The following is a 19,054-nucleotide window of genomic DNA, read 5'->3' as shown; positions in this document are numbered from 1 at the left end:
AAATTCTTTTAGAGAAAGAGAACCACAGTACACCATCACCCAGACAGTCATTAAGAACCATTGAGAAGTTAACCGATCCATTCTTACCTCTGGATACTGTGTGGCATCAAAAAAAGCATGACATTAACAGAGCTTTTCATCTCCCAAATGCAGCGACCAGGAGATGCAATAATGGTGTGTTCAGCCAGTGGCAGGGGCGAGCAGAAGGAATCTGGTTCCTAGAGTCAAACAGCAGCAAAAAGATGCTCCTTCTGGGGACTGGAGTGTGACAGGTTTGAACACAGAGGTGTCTCTGAGGCTGTCACGCAATGTGCTGGTCAGACCAGTGAGCCAGCATACATGCCCTTTAGGGCACCCCACCACTCTGTCCTGCTAGGTCAGAGGCTCTTGTCTCCCCAAGCAAAAGCACAGAGTTGAGATAACAACCCTTCAGTAGAGTAACACAGATACTGATGAAAGCTCTGGGACAGCTCATCTACAGGGACATGATAGCACCCAGGAGCACAGCCCTCAAAAGGGACCACAACCACAAACAAATCCATTTTACTCTCTATGAAAGTTTAACACAGAGAAAACTCATATGTTTGCCCTCTTCATTTAATGAAAGATGCACAGCTGTTGTCCCCGCTCTGCCCCCCAGGTAAGATATATTTACATTGATTCTGATAACAAAGAAAAAAGTGTTTTTATATATATATATATATATATATATAAATAAATGGGATTTTGATTGCAAGTGAAAGACTGGCCAAGGAAGTTATTAATCTAAAATAAACAAACATTCAATCTAAGCCAAGAGATTGTTACAGATCATATTTCTCACCCTATTTATTATTTCAGGAAAAATCCTTCAAGTCAGAGCTGATCTTTTCTGTGGCCTGGGTCTAACAGCTTCTTGTGTATCCTTTTAGAGAGAGGAGGCAGTTTTCAAAAGCCAGATGAATATGACCAACAATTGTTTCCCATCTCTTAAATCGAATTTTTCCACGATGGGAATCCTTTGTTTCATCTGCCTCATCCCAACGGAAAAATACCCAACAGAAGGTGAATGCCAGCAGGTAGTGTTGATCTTGGGTAATGAAGACTTCTGTCAATACCTTAGACGTTTTTCATTAAAGTGTCTCATCATAGAAAATTAAGCATTTGGGGGAAATTACTGGAAACTTCTCAGTTACAAAGGAAAACCATGACAACCATAGACTACAGTTACTATAGTTCTGAAGACAGACCATGTGGAGTGTCCCCCAGCCTCTTCCTTTGTTTACTGTTCAGACAAGTATGAGCACTTTCCAGCTCTCCTGTCTCATCATATATTGATGCTTAATGAACACAACATGGACTGAAAAATCATTAGCAACATGGACATGCAAGGTGTAGGTTTGTTATGAGCATAATGAATACATTGAAAATTATCTCACCTGTATATCATTAATTCAGTTTTATGAGTCTTCTCTGCACTAATTTTACACATTTTCATATTTTAATGGTTTGCATATAAACAATAGCTTGTGTTTTTACCATACGCTTTGAGAACTGGACATACATGATACCAAAATGGCTGTATTAATCAGACAAGGGATTCAATCCTATGACCACACAGGCAAGTAGCCTTAAAGTAACATACAAACAGAACACTTTGCTGGAGTGTGTCTACTACAAGCCAACCAATGCCTACTGCTTATAATCCCAGATATATAAACATACAATTTCCCAGACAGTTCCATCTGCTACAGTTTGCATTGTTAGTCATTATGCAATCAAAGCAGTTAAAAGGGAATTTTCTGGTTAAAACAAAAATTTCTGATCCAAAAAAAACAGCAAAAAAGAGTATCAATCACAACAGCACTCACTTGTGGCTAGGCATAGCATAGATGAGGCTCCTTCTTCACCATGCTCTGGCAAATCATGGCAGTTCCCTATTGGTCTCTCTCTTCTGGTGACTCAGTCCTTCAGCCAGATCATATTGATTCCCACTCTTTCCACAGGAGGAGAAAAATCCAGCAATTAAAAGTGTACATTACCTCCATCCAGTCTGCCATGCTCTGTTCTGCACATACCCTTTTCTTAGTACTTCCAGCAGTCCATATCCCTGTCTCAGGGGTTCCACACTGCACTACCAGTGATGCTAGGGGATCCTAGACTTCTTTCTACATTAGGCTCCACTCCCGGTATCTTAATACAAGCAATTAAGATTCACTCCACCAGACTCCTTATTGTCACTTTCCTGGACTTCTTCCTACTAAACCTTTCCCAAGCCTTTGCTTTTACCTTACAAGAGACTTCCTACTAACAAGAGAGCAATTACAAAGTTGCTTGCTGCAGCCCTCTTATGCTTCACTTTTTCCTTCTCTAGAATAACCTCCTCCAACCCCCTTATCTCTCTGCTGTCCCAGCTAGAACTCACATTTGATCAGTCATGGCCTACCCTCCAAGTGTAGCCAGGTGTTTAAATTGATGCCTCATGTTCACGTTGACCCTTTCAGAGCCAGGATGTGTATATACCCCATCTCAGACTCTCTGATACACTCCCAACAAAATCCAAGATAATTATGAACAGTGAACTGGAGTCTAAAGTAGATACTGATACACATTAATGTGGTTCAGAGCTTTATAGTCATAACAATATACTATCAAAACAAGACTAGCATGGCTCCGTCTCTGTTACTATTCAACATAATTATAACAACTGTAACACCAACAGATGCAGGTTGCTAGCACCAGGAATAGAACCTGCAACCATAGGGTCTAAAGCACTGCACTCTACCACATGAGCTTCAGGCCAGCTAGCTCTCAGTTGAGCCTGTAGAGCAAAGACCTCACTCACTCCAGATAGGTTCTCACTACTTCTTCCCAGGGCTGAGGAAGCATATCCCAAGCTTCTGAGACCTTTCAGCAGTTCTTCTTGGCCAATGCACCAGTTGTAATGCCGAAAGACCTAAGTTGCCAGCACCACAGAGAGAACCTACAAGCATAGGGTCTAAAGCCCTGCACTGTACCACATGAGCTAAAAGCCAGCTGGTTCTCAGCCAAGGCTGTAGAGCAGAGATTTCACTCACCCCAGATTAGGTCTCAGTGCCTCAGTGTACAACACAAGTAAATGTGAAAATGAAAAAGAACATTTTTAAAAAGATTAAATATGTCACATAACACTATTTTAGATTGAGCCAATACAAATTAAATTTAAATGTTTTACATATTAAACACCTGAGAGGATATCATGCCCTAGAAATGGATGTAAAACAACTTAGTTTTAAAAGAATCTGTAAACTCTGTCCTTAGAGGCTATTAACATAAAATCTCTCATTTCCACAATATTCCTGCTTTAGTGGGGTTTATATGAATCCCATAGGAGACAATTAATCACCAACTATCACCCCTAAGCATAAAGAAATGGACTAAACAGGACAAAGGAAATCTAAGGCTTCAATTGACACCAAATGTACTTTTGCCATAGCCAGTTAAGGAAGCTTATCCCAGCAAAGAAGGTTTGAGACAGGGAGATAATTATTGAAATAACATGTCTACAGAGAGTTCCTCAAGCAAAACTCTAATTTTCACTCATTTGAGAGATTCCAGTCCCATGTCAACCTATAGGCAAGTGATAGTGAACCAAGGCTACTTCTACACTAGAATGCTACGTTGAAGTAGCTCACTGTAGCTGCGTCTACACGTGCACGCTACTTCGAAGTAGTGGCACCAACTTCGAAATAGCGCCCGTCGCGTCTACACGCGTCTGGCGCTATTTCGAAGTTAACTTCGACGTTAGGCGGCGAGACGTCGAAGTCGCTAACCTCATGAGGAGATAGGAATAGCGCCCTACTTTGACGTTCAACGTCGAAGTAGGGACCGTGTAGACGATCCGCGTCCCGCAACGTCGAAATTGCTGGGTCCTCCATGGCGGCCATCAGCTGGGGGGTTGAGAGATGCTCTCTCTCCAGCCCCTGCGGGGCTCTATGGTCACCGTGGGCAGCAGCCCTTAGCCCAGGGCTTCTGGCTGCTTCTGCGGCAGCTGGGGATCTATGCTGCAGGGACAGGGTCTGCAACCAGTTGTCAGCTCTGTGGATCTTGTGTTGTTTAGTGCAACTGTGTCTGGGAGGGGCCCTTTAAGGGAGCGTCTTGCTGTTGAGTCCGCCCTGTGACCCTGTCTGCAGCTGTGCCTGGCATCCCTATTTCGATGTGTGCTACTTTGACGTGTAGACGTTCCCTCGCTGCGCCTATTTCGATGTTGGGCTGAGCAACGTCGAAGTTGAACATCGACGTTGCCGGCCCTGGAGGACGTGTAGACGTTATTCATCGAAATAGCCTATTTCGATGTCGCAACATCGAAATAAGCTATTTTGATGTTGGCTGCACGTGTAGACGTAGCCTGTGACGTAGAGACATCAAAATAAGCTACTTTGACGTGTACTGTCTACACATCCTCTGGGGCTGGTGCCTTCGACATTTAACATCAACATTGGGAAGGGTAACATCAAAATGGGCCCCCCAGAGAATGTCTACACACAAAAACGGCTCTTTTTGAAATAAGGGGACAGGAAATCCTACAGATGGGGCCACTGGGTAGACTAGCCCTTCCAGAGCAACAACAACCCACACCTCTAAAGGGCCGCTCCCAAACACACTTAGCCTGTACAGCAAGAGGTCTGCAGAGTGCTATCAACACTCTCGCAGACAGAGTCCCAGCAGGCATGGGCCCCCAGCAGCAGCAGCAGCAGCTGGAGGCCCTCAATTCTGTCACCGAGGCAGCATCCACCCTGCTCAGCACAGTGCAGGAGGCCGCCCAGCACCTCCTGCAAAGGGAGGCCTCCCCAGGCCACAAGAGGAATGCCTCATACTCCCTGACCCTCCTGTTCCCACCCCCGCTGGGTGCTCTGCCTCACCTGCAGTTACCTCACTAGCTCAGAGTGGTGGGATCAGCTGGTCATGGGGGAGTGGAACAATGACCACTGGCTGCAGAATCTCCGCATGAGCATGCAGACTTTCGTGGAGCTTTGCCAGTGGCTCACCCCTGCCCTGAGGCATGATGACACCCGGATGTAGAGAGCCTTGACTGTGGAAAAAAGGGTAGCCATGGCTGTCTGGAAGCTGGCCACTCCAGACATCTACCAGTTGGTGGGTCACCAGTTTGGTGTGGGCAAGGCCACAGTTGGGGCCAGGCTGATGGAGGTGAGGAGGCCTGGGCATGCATCCATTGGGAGGTATGGGGCTGGGGAAGAGGCATGCCTGGGGGAGGGGAGGCTGGGGAAGGGGAGTGCCCGGGGAAGGGGAGGGGGGCAATTGCTCCTGGCTCCCAGCTGCTGGGCTGTTGGGTTTCTCCCAGCTGGGGTCTTCGTGACTGGGGCTGTTGACGGGGCTCTTGCCCCAGCCAGCTCCCAGCTATGGGGCTGCCAGCCACGGCTGCTCTCTGGTCTAGCAACATCCATTGTCCTGCCAGATGAAGGAGTTTAAACCTGTAAGTGGAAACCCCTTCTGCCAAGGGCTGCATCTACACGTGCACGCTACTTCGAAGTAGCGGCACCAACTTCGACGTTAGGCGGCGAGACGTCGAAGTCGCTAACCTCATGAGGAGATAGGAATAGCGCCCTACTTCGACGTTCAACGTCGAAGTAGGGACCGTGTAGACGATCCGCGCCCCGCAACGTCGAAATTGCTGGGTCCTCCATGGCGGCCATCAGCTGGGGGGTTGAGAGATGCTCTCTCTCCAGCCCCTGCGGGGCTCTATGGTCACCGTGGGCAGCAGCCCTTAGCCCAGGGCTTCTGGATGCTTCTGTGGCAGCTGGGGATCTATGCTGCAGGCACAGGGTCTGCAACCAGTTGTCGGCTCTGTGGATCTTGTGTTGTTTAGTGCAACTGTGTCTGGGAGGGGCCCTTTAAGGGAGCAGCTTGCTGTTGAGTCCGCCCTGTGACCCTGTCTGCAGCTGTGCCTGGCATCCCTATTTCGATGTGTGCTACTTTGACGTGTAGACGTTCCCTCGCTGCGCCTATTTCGATGTTGGGCTGAGCAACGTCGAAGTTGAACATCGACGTTGCCGGCCCTGGAGGACGTGTAGACGTTATTCATCAAAATAGCCTATTTCGATGTTGGCTGCACGTGTAGACGTAGCCAAGATGTCCCTTCTGCCTTGTGGAATGATGTGTGCAGAGATGTCACCCAAGGGCTCCTGGAGCATCAGACTTCTGTCAGGAGACCTCTGATTGTAACTTTACAATGTATTTAAAACTTATTTTCTATGTTAATTTTTCTATATATCTTATTATTTTCACAGACCCCCCTGCAATACCCCTGCGGACCCCCAGCTGTCCACAGACCCCAGGTTGAGAGCCACTTCTTTAGATCCTTACTTTTTAAAACAATATTTGAAATATTTACATACAGTGAGTACCAAAATATTAAGTAAGCTATTTAAAAGCAGGTTTGGTAAAGGTCTTTGGTATAGTGAATACTCGCATCTGTCTGGGTGCATATAAAAAGAACAATTTGCCATCCAAACTCAAGATATGGCTTAATTATAATATGTTCAGCAAAAGAAGTCCAGAATTATGTACTTGCTGTATTGGTGTTTATATCATTTATACAAACTCTGGATAGCTCATCCTGTAAGCACACACACAGATGAAATGCTTATATGTCATTTTATAGAAAATCATCTTTTTGCCAAATTATATCTAATTTGTAATCTGACAAGAACACATTAAATTCTAGTTTTCTATAAATACTTGGTTCCTAATAGAAAAAATAAGTTTATTGGCTCCTGTACCACAGTACACATAGTGAAATCCTGTCTAATTCTTAAGTCATTTAATGGAATGGAAATGAGATTGTTAGCTTTAAAATGAGCAACTTGGCAATTTTAAACAACCAAGGAAATGGCAAGCATCACCTCAGCCGTTTCTACACAGGCCACTTTCTTCAAAAGTGGCATGCTATTACGCGGCCCAAAATATGGTAATGAGGTGCAGATGCAAATTCCCCTTGTCTCATTAGCATACGGTCACATGATTTGGAGTCCGGAAGACCAGATGAGTGGTAGTAGTGTCAGGGCACAGAGGATCCCTCTGAAACAGGACAAAGTGGCAGTTTACCTTGAGGCTGCATTAGTATGCGTCTTTTGTTCAGGAGCTCTTCACAAAACAGTTATCTAAATCTATAATTACCAATGGTATAATCTATCTTAAGAACATAAGAACATAAGAACGGCCATACTGGGTCAGACCAAAGGTCCATCGAGCCCAGCATCCCATCTGCCGACAGTGGCCAATGCCAGGTGCCCCAGAGAAGGAGAACAGAAGACAATGATCAAGTGATTTATTTCCAGCCATCCATCTCCTGCCCTTGTTCTGAAGGCTAGGGCACCATACTTTATCCCTGGCTAATAGCCATTTATGGCCCTAACCTGCAAAAATTTATCAAGCTCTTTTTTAAACCCTAATAGAGTCCTGGCCTTCACAGCCTCCTCGGGCAAGGAGTTCCACAGGTTGACTGTGCGCTGTGTGAAGAAAAATTTCCTTTTATTAGTTTTGAACCTACTACCCATCAATTTCATTTGGTGTCCCCTAGTTCTTGTATTATGGGAAAAGGTAAATAATTTTTCTATATTCACTTTCTCCACACCATTCATGATTTTATATACCTCTATCATATCGCCCCCAATCGCCTTTTTTCCAAACTGAAAAGTCCCAGTCTCTCTAGCCTCTCCCCATATGGGACCCTTTCCAAGCCCCTAATCATCTTAGTCGCCCTTTTCTGAACCTTTTCTAATGCCAATATATCTTTTTTGAGGTGAGGAGACCACATCTGCACGCAGTACTCAAGATGTGGGCGTACCATAGTTTTATATAGGGGAAGTATGATATCTTTTGTCTTATTATCCATCCCTTTTTTAATAATTCCTAACATCCTATTTGCCTTACTAACTGCCGCTGCACACTGCGTGGATGTCTTCAGAGAACTATCCACTATAACTCCAAGATCCCTTTCCTGATCTGTCGTAGCTAAATTTGACCCCATCATGTAGTACGTGTAATTTGGGTTATTTTTTCCAACATGCATTACCTTACACTTACCCACATTAAATTTCATTTGCCATTTTGCTGCCCAATCACTCAGTTTGCTGAGATCTTTTTGTAGTTCTTCACAATCCCTTTTGGTTTTGACTGTCCTGAACAACTTGGTGTCATCTGCAAACTTTGCCACCTCACTGCTTACCTCATTTTCTAGATCATTGATGAACAAGTTATAAATCTATAAATCTTATAGATTTAGCGACACGATCTTAGATGGTAGAATCAGAACTTAATTTTCTTTTTTTACCTTTAAAAATGCAAGGTCTGTTGGTAAGACTCATGTAAACATTTATGATGTTTTAACCAAAAAAAAAAAAGCTTCACTTTTGCTTGTTCGTTTTGTAAAATGGCTGTAGCTTGCGGCTTGTGAGCAATCTTGCTGCAGCAAACCAATCTGTAATAAAAGAAAAAGAACAGAAAATAACCACTTCCCATTTCTGGAACCTTACTTTAAGCCAAGAGAGGAAAGTAATGGAAAATTATTAATATTTTTGCCTAGTCAACATTCTAGGCATCTTTATAAAATAAAATAACTCAGTAAAGTAACTGAAAGATTAGAGATGGGCCCAGTCACAAATTCTAGATCAAAACTCTGAAGTCAGCCCTTTTCAAAGAGAGGTTTGAGCTGTCAGCACCAACCTTGATCCAAATATCTTGATGGTTAGCAAAGTATGGGTTCAAACTGGGAGGATCCTGATGTGATATTTTGCTTCAGCCCAGTACAGAGTGGTTAGGTTTAGACCCTGGTCCAGATATTGACCCCATGATTTTAGCTTCAGACATTTCTAATTATCCTGAGAAACTGTTCTACTACACAAAATAGAAAATGATGAAAGGCAATAATAATCAGTGCATCAGTTTCATGGCTCCTGACTAGAATTTTTCATGACAGCAAGCTGGGCCCATAGACTTCAAAAAGCAAGCACTTTTCATTCAGTACAGACTAATGGCATTTTCTAAATTCATAAAAGTACAGATCAGCATTCTGAGAGCTCTTGTATGCGTCTAGCCCTCCTTTGAATTAGCCATGGTGATTTAAAACCAACAGCGAAAAAAAGACTCCATTGTGAATTTTTATATTATCCCCCTTTCTATTAGGATTTTTTACAGCTCTATGAGACTAAAAGGCATAAACTCAATTTATGTTTCTATCATTTCCAAAAGGCCCCATACTGGCAACTTGGTTAATTTAATTTTCTTTATATATTCCACTTGACTTTTTCTCCTCATTGTTTTAAGGAGTAAAAGCCTGAGGCTTTGGTCATAAGAATAAGGCATAAGCAATACTGGCAATAAACCAGTCTTAGAGTTCTAAATGGAAATAACCTCAAACCAATGATTATTCATATGCATACATACACACATGAGCTGAATGCTTCTGCATTAAGGACCTTTTGTTATTGCTGTTGTAAGATCTTTGTAGATCATGTTGAAAACAGCTTATTTAAATCTCTGTACATCACAGATGGTAAGTTTTCAAGGTTTGGATTCATCACAATCTTAAATATCTAGTTAAGAATTAGGAGCCAGCATACCGCTGAAGGAGGCTCAGCATGGTACAGAGATCTCCATTACTCCTCTGCCAATCTGCTTGTTATAAGGCACCATAGTAATATGGGAAGTATATTCCAATGATATTTTAATCCAAATTATTTACTTTTATGAAAATAAAACGTTGATTTTACGTGCTAATCTGGTAAGGAACAAATAAAAATGGCTTTGGGAAACAAATTGGGAAAAACAAAAAGCAGTCAAGTAGCACTTTAAAGACTAGCAAAATAGTTTATTAGGTGAGCTTTCGTGGGACAGACCCACTTCTTCAGACCATAGCCAGACCAGAACAGACTCAATATTTAAGGCACAGAGAACCAAAACCAGTAAGCAAGGAGGACAAATCAGAAAAAGATAATCAAGGTGAGCAAATCAGAGAGTGGAGGGGTGGGAGGGAAGGTCAAGAATTAGATTAAACCACAGATTTATTCACAGAATGCCCCAGTCCATTAAAATGTTGACTAACTGGTTTGTGGATCTGGAGTGTTTTGATGTCTGTTTTGTGCCCATTAACCCTTTGTCTAAGGGAGTTAGAAGTCTGTCCGATATACAAAGCATCTGGGCATTGTTGGCACATGATGTCATATATGATGTTAGTAGAGGAGCATGAGAAAGTGCCCGTGATTCTGTGAGTAACCTGGTTAGGTCCAGTGATGGTATTTCCAGAGAAGATATGTGGACAAAACTGGCAGCGGGCTTTGTTGCCGGGAAAGGTTCCAGGACTGGTATTCCTGGGATATAGACTGTGGCTGTTAGTGAGGATCCTCATGAGGTTGGGAGGTTGTCTGTAGGAGAGAACAGGCATGTCACCCAGGGCCTTCTGGAGTGTGGCATCCTGATTAAGGATAGGTTGTGGGTCTTTAATAATTCGTTGCAGTGGTCTGAGTTGGGAGCTGTAGGTGATGACCAGTGGTGTTCTGTTCTTGGCTTTTTTGGGCTGATCTTGGAGTAGCTGGTCTCTGGGTATTCGTCTGGCCCTGTCGATTTGTTTTTTTTTACTTCTGCTGGTGGGTAATTCAGGTTTATGAATATTTGGTAAAGTAAAGGGTCAATGGGCACAAAACAGACATCAAAACACTCCAGATCCACAAACCAGTTAGTCAACATTTTAATGGAATGGGGCATTCTGTCAACGATCTAAAGGTATGTGTGTCACTGAAGAAGAATTATCGCACCGTTCTGGAAAGGGAAGCAGCTGAGATGGCTTTTATATTCAAATTCGGCACATTAACACATGGTTTAAATCGTGATGGGAACTTTCTGAGTCACTAGAGGGGCTCGTCGGCATACTTGGCTTTATCTAATTCTTGACTTTCCCCGCCACCCCTCCACCTTCTGATTTGCTCACCTTGATTATCTTTTTCTGATTTGTCCTCCTTGCTTACTGTTTTTGGTTCTCTGTGCCTTAAATATTGAGTCTGTTCTGGTCTGGCTATGGTCTGAAGAAGTGGGTCTGTCCCACGAAAGCTCACCTAATAAACTATTTTGCTAGTCTTTAAAGTGCTACTTGAGTGCTTTTGGTTTTGATAGCGTATAGACTAGCACGGCTTCCTCTCTGTTACTATTCAAATTGGGAAAAGTGGTGCTTTCGAAAGCAGGGTTTCCTTTCAAAGGAACCCTGTCTACACAGCTGTTTGTGTTTCGAAAGCAGCCCCTTTCGGAAGTGAGAGCCTGCAGGAATATGCAAATAAGGCATGAGATATTTAAATAGCCTAATTTGCATTTTCGAGCAGCTGTATTTACATTCCCCTTCCAAAAGGGAGGGATGGTGTAGACATGGCCCTATTTCAAAACAAAGCATAACGCATCCATCTATTTTGAAAAAGGCTCTGTGAGCAGATACTGTATTTTGAAATACCTCAGTGCTATTTCCAAATGCATTTTTGTGTGTAGCAGTGGTATTTCAAAATAAGCTATTTTGGAATAGCTGTTCTGGAATACCTTATTTCAGGATAAGACTGCTGTGTAGACATACTCTAAGGCCGCATCTATACTACAGGAATCTTTTGAAAGGTGATCTTTTGGAAGGTCTTCTTTAAAAGAGCACATCCACACACAGAAAAGCTGATCAAAAGATCGATCTTCTCTTTTACTAGAGAACATCCACAGAGATCCTGCTCTTTTGAAAGAACAGGTCAGGGATAAAAAAATCTGGCACCATGAGGACTGGTCTTTCAAAATAAGGGCCCACAGAGCATCTACACATTTTTTTTTTCAAAAGGAGGCACTCTTTCAGATCCAGGAGCAGAAGAGAGCTTCCAGAAGAAGAGCCACATTCTTTCGATTTCAGATCGAAAGAGTGCATTTTGTGTGTGAACACTCCAGGTGTTCTTTCAAAAAAGGGCATGATTTTCTGAAAGAACTTGCTTCTGTAGACATGGTCCAATGGATTTTTTTGGGCATAAGGTTTCATGGGCTGGAGCCCACTTCGTCAGATGCACAAAGTAGAACTTCAATTTGGCTCGCATATATATATACACACAAGCAAAGATGGAAATGTTACATTACTATGTGGACAAAAAGTGCTAATGAGATCAGTTTGATCAGAGTGGATGTGACCCATTGTCAACAATTGATGAGAAGGTAAGAATACCAAAAGGGGGAAACTCCTTTTTGTAGTGAGCTAGCCTCTCCCAACCTCTATTCAGAGCCAATCTAAGGCTGTGTCTACACGAGCCCCAAACTTCGAAATGGCCACGCAAATGGCCATTTCGAAGTTTACTAATGAAGTGCTGAAATGCATATTCAGCGCTTCATTAGCATGCGGGCGGCCGCGGCACTTCAAAATTGACGCGGCTTGCCGCCGTGCGTCTCGTCCAGACAGGGCTCCTTTTCGAAAGGACTCTGCCTACTTCGAAGTCCCCTTATTCTCATGAGCTCATGGGAATAAGGGGACTTCGAAGTAGGCGGGGTCCTTTCGAAAAGGAGCCCCGTCTGGACGAGACGCGCGGCGGCAAGCCGCATCAATTTCAAAGTGCCGCGGCCGCCCGCATGCTAATGAAGCGCTGAATATGCATTTCAGTGCTTCATTAGTAAACTTCGAAATGGCCATTTGCGTGGCCATTTCGAAGTTTGGGGCTCGTGTAGAAGTAGCCTAATAGTGTCAAGTTTACATATGAAGTTCAGCTCTGCACTTTGTTTTTGAAGTTTTTTGCACAAGTATAGCAACTTTCAAGTCTTTGACTGAGGGTAAAGGGAAGTTTGAGTTTTCCCCTACTGTTTTCTGAATGTTGCCATTCTTGATGTCTAATTTGTGTCCATTTACTCTTTTTCCGAGAGACTGTGCTACATGGCCAGTGTACGTGACAGAGGGGCATTGTGGGCACATACAATATAAGTAGATGTGAAAGTGAACAAGCCTTTAATGGTATGGCTGATGTGGTTAGGTCCTAAGGTGGATCCCAGACAAGTCCCCACATGAAATACTTCCAGGAGAAATTGAACCGGGAACCTCAAGAGCTTAGTACACAAGCCTGTACCACATGAGCTAAATGCCACTCGATGGGACAGCACAGCACCCAGAAGGTGTTTGGGTTACATATGGACAGAATTGGCAATTGTTGGAAGTGGGCCACATCCAACTGATGAAATTGGTCTCATTAAAGTTGGTCCTCCACATAGTAATGTAATGGCGATCACTCGTTGCTGACTATGATTATCCTCCATGCGAGTTGTAGATCTGCAGGTGGCTGAGGAGGCCTATCCTTGACCCACAAGTTCTATTACAGTGAGGACAGATGTTTCCAGGTATGGCAGGAGGTGGTTAACCATGACCGAAAGCCAGTCTCCCCATCTTCCTGCACCTCTTGTCCTCCTCATCTTGTCAGTGGGCAAGTTCAAAATGCAGGGGACCATTGTGTAATAGTTCTCTCCATTTTGAGTGATCCTGGGCAAGCATCTCCCAAGTGTCACTGTCAATATTGCATTTCTTTAAGTTACTCTTCAGCAAGTCCTCGTGATTCTTCTGTTGGCCACCTATGTTATGGTACGTTTCTTTCATCTGAGAGAACAAGACCTGTTTTGGGACGCAATGGCCTGGCATGTGGACAACATGATCAGTCCAGCAAAGTTGATGATGGATGATCCTAGCATCAATATGTGTGTTCTTTGCATCTTCTAGTACACTAACGTGGGTGCATCTGTCTTCCTATTTGATCTTCAAGATCTTGCAGAGGCAGCACTGGTGATGCCTCTAAAGGATTTTCAAGTGATGTCTGTAGGATGTGCATGTTCAGACCCTTACAACAACATTGGGAGAACAAGGGCTTGATAAACAAGAAGGCAGAAGAAATGGCTGACATTCTCCAGTACTTCTCCATTGATTTTAATAGATGGAACATGTGGTACTTTATTTGGAGAGGGCTGATGGAGAGCTTTAGTCTTCTTGATGTTGAGCATGAGACCAAGATATGTGTAAGCATTGGCAAACACATTTAGGATAGTTTGAAGATCTTTCTCAGAGTGAGCAAAAACTACATTATCAGCATACTGAAATTCCACAACAGATGTGGTGGAAATCTTACTCATAGTTTTCAGTCTGCTAAGCCTGAACAGCTTTCCACCCATTCTCTAAACGATTTCAATGCCAGCTGGGAGTTTCCCAGCAATTAGGTAAAGACTGACCACAATAAAGACTGAAAACATGGTTGTGGCAATCAGGTAGCCCTATCTGACTGCTTGTTTGCACTTTGTACACTCTCCCTGCACATCCCCTAGCCCCACCTGCCACCCCCAGGTGATTTAAAACACCACGGGTGTGAGGGACTGCCACCACCACCACCAGCAACAGGGTTAGAGTGGCTTCCAGCTGCTGCATGGGTGGCCCTGCAGCCTGGGGCAGTGGGAGGAGGGGACGTGGTATCTCTGTGCCATGCAACGCTCTAAGACACAGGATGCAGGGACACACGTACCAGCAGCAGCTGTGGGGAGTGAGTGGCCAGAAGGCACTTTAACCCCACTCTACTATTGGCAGTGGCAGCAGAGCCTATGGGGTATTTTAGATTGCCTGAGGGTGCCAGGCAGGACCAAGGGATGCGTTGGGGGAGTGAACTGGAAAGCAAGTTTGCTGGGGAAGACTACGGGACAGGAGTGGGGTCAACAGCATCTGACAACCCCCACCTTCCCAGGAGCTGTTGCCAGAGGGCAGTGTCCCCAGGTAAGAGTGGCACCCTCATGTACTCCCCTTAACACTATTGTGCACCCCACTCCTCCGAAGCCTGCACCCTCTCCCTCCACCCTGCCCCAGACACCCTCCTAGAATCTGCATGACCTTCTGCCCCTAATCCCCTGCTCCAACTCAGAGCCTGTGGTGAAACTCCCTACCGACCCATACCCTTCCCCCTACCAAAAACCACCTCTGAGAGCCTCAGTTAGGTGGTGGGTGGGGTGGGAGTTTGAGTGTGGGGAGGGATGCAGGATCTGGGCATTCTGGACATCAACAACATTTCTGCAAACCTGCTGCCTCCAGTGAGTTGTCTTTATTTTGATTCAGTTTTTAGCTTCTTTTCTTAAGTTTTGGTACAGTTTTTAATTCATTGGGTTTGAACAGTCAAACACCTCACGTAACAAAACTTCCAGAGAAAAAATGTTTTCCAGAAACAGATGTCTGGAGTCCCACAAAAAGAATGATCATTTTAATCTTCCTGTGCTATTTCAGACGTGATGGGTGACCTGTCTTTTTGTGTGTTATTTCTGTGTGAAAAAGCTAAGCAGTCAAGCCAGTGACCAGGCACCCAGAGATCACTTTTTTACAGGTGGTGTCTGAGACATAATTAAACTAAGTAGAGCAGCTCACTATTGTGTTCTTGCTAATAAATTTGGTTTTACAAGTACAGGGGTGTTGCCAGCTGTCAGAGGGGAGGGATAGCTCAGTGGTTTGAGCATTGCCTACTAAACTCAGACCTGTAAATTCCATCCTTGTGGAGGCCACTCAGGCATCTAGAGCAAATAGCTTTTTTTAAATAAATCTGTCAGGGATGGTGCTTGGTCCTGCCAAGAGAGCAGGGGACTGGACTCGATGACCTCCTGAGGTCTCTTCCAGCTCTACAAGATGTGTATTGCCATTTTTACGCTTTTAATCCCATTGAATTGGGGTATCAATTACCATTCGTAACTAACAGCAACTGGATGCCATGACAGACAGACAATAAGAGTTACATACAAAGTGAAACAGTCCATGTGATGGAATGGTACAAGGGACATTTTCTGTTTTCTTTTTAACTCTGAATATCATTATTTTAGTTTTGCAGATGTGAGAATCTGAGACTGAAACAGAGGAGGCAATGGAGCTTTCTAGGAAGAAGCTGTTCAATGACAAAGCACTCTTTTAGCACTGAATGACCATTTGCTCCAGAAACAAGCATGAATTAGGTTCAAAGAGGTTCTCTCCACCATACAAAAAAGCAGATCTCTTTGACAGTAAATCCTTGTGAGGTTATTCCAAACTAAAGCAGCAGTTCATTCACATAAAATTAGGCAAATACTATGGGGTTTAGGATTAGTGAAGATAGATTCCCGGAACAGCATTACCTGTCAGGCTACCTAATAGGAAACTTAAAATCTGCTCATCCAAGTATTTTCCTCCCTACAAAAATCTCTTCCTTTTGTGCATAACACTGTAATGAGAAAATGCAAACATCCACAGAATATTTGAGGAGTATGCAAAAAGCATCTTCTTGGTCAGCACAGCTCCAGGTAGGTTGCCTCTGGGGTTGCTCCTGTTTGTTTCATTTGGGAGAGCTGTTGTCTGTGAGCCACCAGAACAAAACCTAAAAATGGCAACATGAGGTGGATCTTGGCAGTCACTTAATAACGAGTAGGACATCTTCATGTCACCCTCCTATTTGTGAATCCATTGATGGATATCAGCCCAATTCTGGAGCCACGGATCTTATCACAGAAGGGGCAGGTGTTGGTAGCTGTTGGAGGAGTGTGGGGCAGTTTTTGATGCTCTTTTCTTCTTCTCCACCTCTTCTCATCTGCACTGCAGCAGGACCTCTCAGATTACACCACTCCCTCCTGGATTACAGTTCTCCACTAGGGACGGTCTTTGGTAAGGTTCTCCCAAGTGTCGACACAGAGGCTGCACTTTTTCATGTGTGCCTTCAGCATGTCCATATATCGCTTCCTCTGGCCCCCAGTGCTCCTCTGCCTTTCCTCCAACTTGGAAAACAGAATCTGTTTTTGGAGGCACTGATCAGACATCTGAACCATGTGACCAGTCCAACAAAGTTGTTGACAAATTATCATGGCTTCAGTGCTGGTCATGTTCAACTCTTCCAGGATACTAGTGTTCTTGTGCCTTATTCTCCCAAAATATATTTAGGATTCTCCTGAAGCAGCATTGATATTGTTCAAATGCCTTCAAATAACGCTTATATATTGTCCGGGTTTCATATGCATATAGGAGTGTTGCAACAACCACTGTGTGGTATACAAGGAGCTTTGTGCTGGGCTAGGTGCCCCAGTTCTTGAAGACCCTTTGTCTCAGGTGGGGGAAAGCAAAGCTTGCAACGCTGAGATGATGCTGGATTTACGCATGAATGTCAATTTTAGTGGAAAGATGACTTCCAGGGTATGAGAAGTGCTCCACATTTTTGGCTAAGGGCTCTCTTGAGCAAAGAGCAGTAGTAGTCATTAACTAAAAGTGGGGAGCCACATCCTATCTAAACTCTGCAAAACAACAGAATATGTGGCTGTTAACAAAGGCATTTCAGCCCTAAGAGAGGATAGTACAAACAGTGACCAGATCAACAGAAACAATGAGGAGTCCAGTGGCACCTTAAAGACTACCAGATTTATTTTGGCATAAACTTTTGTGGGTAAAAACCTGTTTGTCAGATGTAACAGAGAGACAGACAGGAAAATGTTTAAAGAAAAGCTTTGCAAGATAACATGTTGCCCAGCAGAACCACTTATCAGCAGTTTCAGTGAGAAATCTATCATTCATTTTTGTTTTACCTTCAGTTGTTTCCTTCTGTTGCACTTTTGAATTAGCTCTTGTATGTAAGGGTTATTGTGGTTAAAGAATTGTTTCATAATACTTTACTAAAAAGGGTTGGTTAAGGTACAGCTAAGGAGGAACTAAGCTTAACTACATAAACAGGGATCTAACAGGAAATTTTTTGGATCCTAACTCTGGGACACAGCCCCAAGTTCAAAGATGCCAGTAATCAATACTCAACCTCACCATTCTGTGCAGAAGCCAGAGCCCAGAACAATCCAATCTGAACTGGAGAAGCCCATTGGAAGAAGCTTGTCTGCCTTACCGGGAGTGGTGAGCGCTGTGTGATTAGCAAGTGTATTGTGGTGATAGGATATTAGTGTGTAAAGGCTTTCACTGTGAAAGATCCTGCCAAACAGTAGAGGGACAGTGAACCCTGGGACCAGAGAGGGCAGGGGATGGTAGCCCTAAATTGGGTGGGTAACACTTGTATTTTAATACTTTTTGCTGTGTGTTATTATACTATAGTTTCTGGAACTGCTGGGTGTCTATTTGTTTGGACAGCATCTCACTAGAAGTCCTCAACATTTTATTGGAAATTTGTGTGACTTTACAGATACTGTATTTGCGACATAAAAATAGGTTGCCATGGGAAAAAATACAGCTTATAATTAAAAATACAGAGGTCACAAGTTTCCCAGAACCACTAGGGCACAGATTCTAAAAGGAAAGTATCACAACATTAAAAATCCAGAACTATGGCTGCCTGTAACTCTTCACATCTGAATGGAGTACAGAAAGGGTTCAGGAAAACATTAAACTGAAATTTTGACCTGACTATCCTGTAATTCACCCAGAGTGCACCACACTTTCCACTGGCCCAAACTGTTTTGTATGTCATGTGACTGTTTTAAGACAAATCAGACAGCAAGATCTCCTTTCTTTTGGCTACAAAGAACAGAGTTCTTCAGTGAAACCACATCACAAGTTGTTACTGTTTTCATTATTTATTAATAACATAAATCAACAGACCAATTAGTTAATTGAAGCGGCCTGTAGCTTTTTTTCCTTTTGGTCTCCCATTTAAACAATGTTGCTGCTTGCCACAATTGTTGAAAAAGACATGACCAAACTTTTTCTTCTTTGTATGTAAAAGTCTTAAAAAGAGAAGGGATATTTATTTCTAATAACTTATGTAGTTGTTCATTTTTATTATGGCTTATCCCCCTCATGTCCCATTCTTCCGGTGTAAGCTATGGAAAGAGAATTGTACAGCTAGTATAGGTAAAACATGGCTTCCCATTCACATGACAAAGGGAGGTACTTTTACAATCTTTCCTGTGCAAGCTCCAAGATTTCTGAGTTGGACTCTCATTTGCAACTCATAAATTCCAAGGTGAGACAGAACCATTGTGGAAAGCTAATCTGACCTGTAGAACACAATTCACAAAACTTTCCTAAAATAATTCCTTTGGAACTAGTACCATTAAAAAAAAA

At 43.5% G+C, this 19,054-nt stretch overlaps 1 long non-coding RNA gene across 2 annotated transcripts in view; it reads right to left on the bottom strand.

Moving 5' to 3' along the window:
• Positions 1–19,054, bottom strand: part of LOC142002036 (uncharacterized) — a 228,587-nt gene that overhangs the window by 34,900 nt on the left and 174,633 nt on the right. For both annotated transcript variants that reach the window (XR_012642605.1, XR_012642606.1), the window contains exons 5-6: positions 8,312–8,458; positions 1,851–1,975 (exon numbers count right to left, since the gene is read on the bottom strand). This is a non-coding gene — a long non-coding RNA (uncharacterized LOC142002036). The remainder of the gene's footprint in view (positions 1–1,850; positions 1,976–8,311; positions 8,459–19,054) is intronic.

The sequence above is a fragment of the Carettochelys insculpta genome, chromosome 26 (genome assembly GCF_033958435.1).
Source record: "Carettochelys insculpta isolate YL-2023 chromosome 26, ASM3395843v1, whole genome shotgun sequence".
Lineage (NCBI taxonomy): Eukaryota > Metazoa > Chordata > Testudines > Carettochelyidae > Carettochelys > Carettochelys insculpta.
Note: the sequence above shows the minus strand (reverse complement) of the source record. Positions and strands in the feature narration are given on the sequence as shown.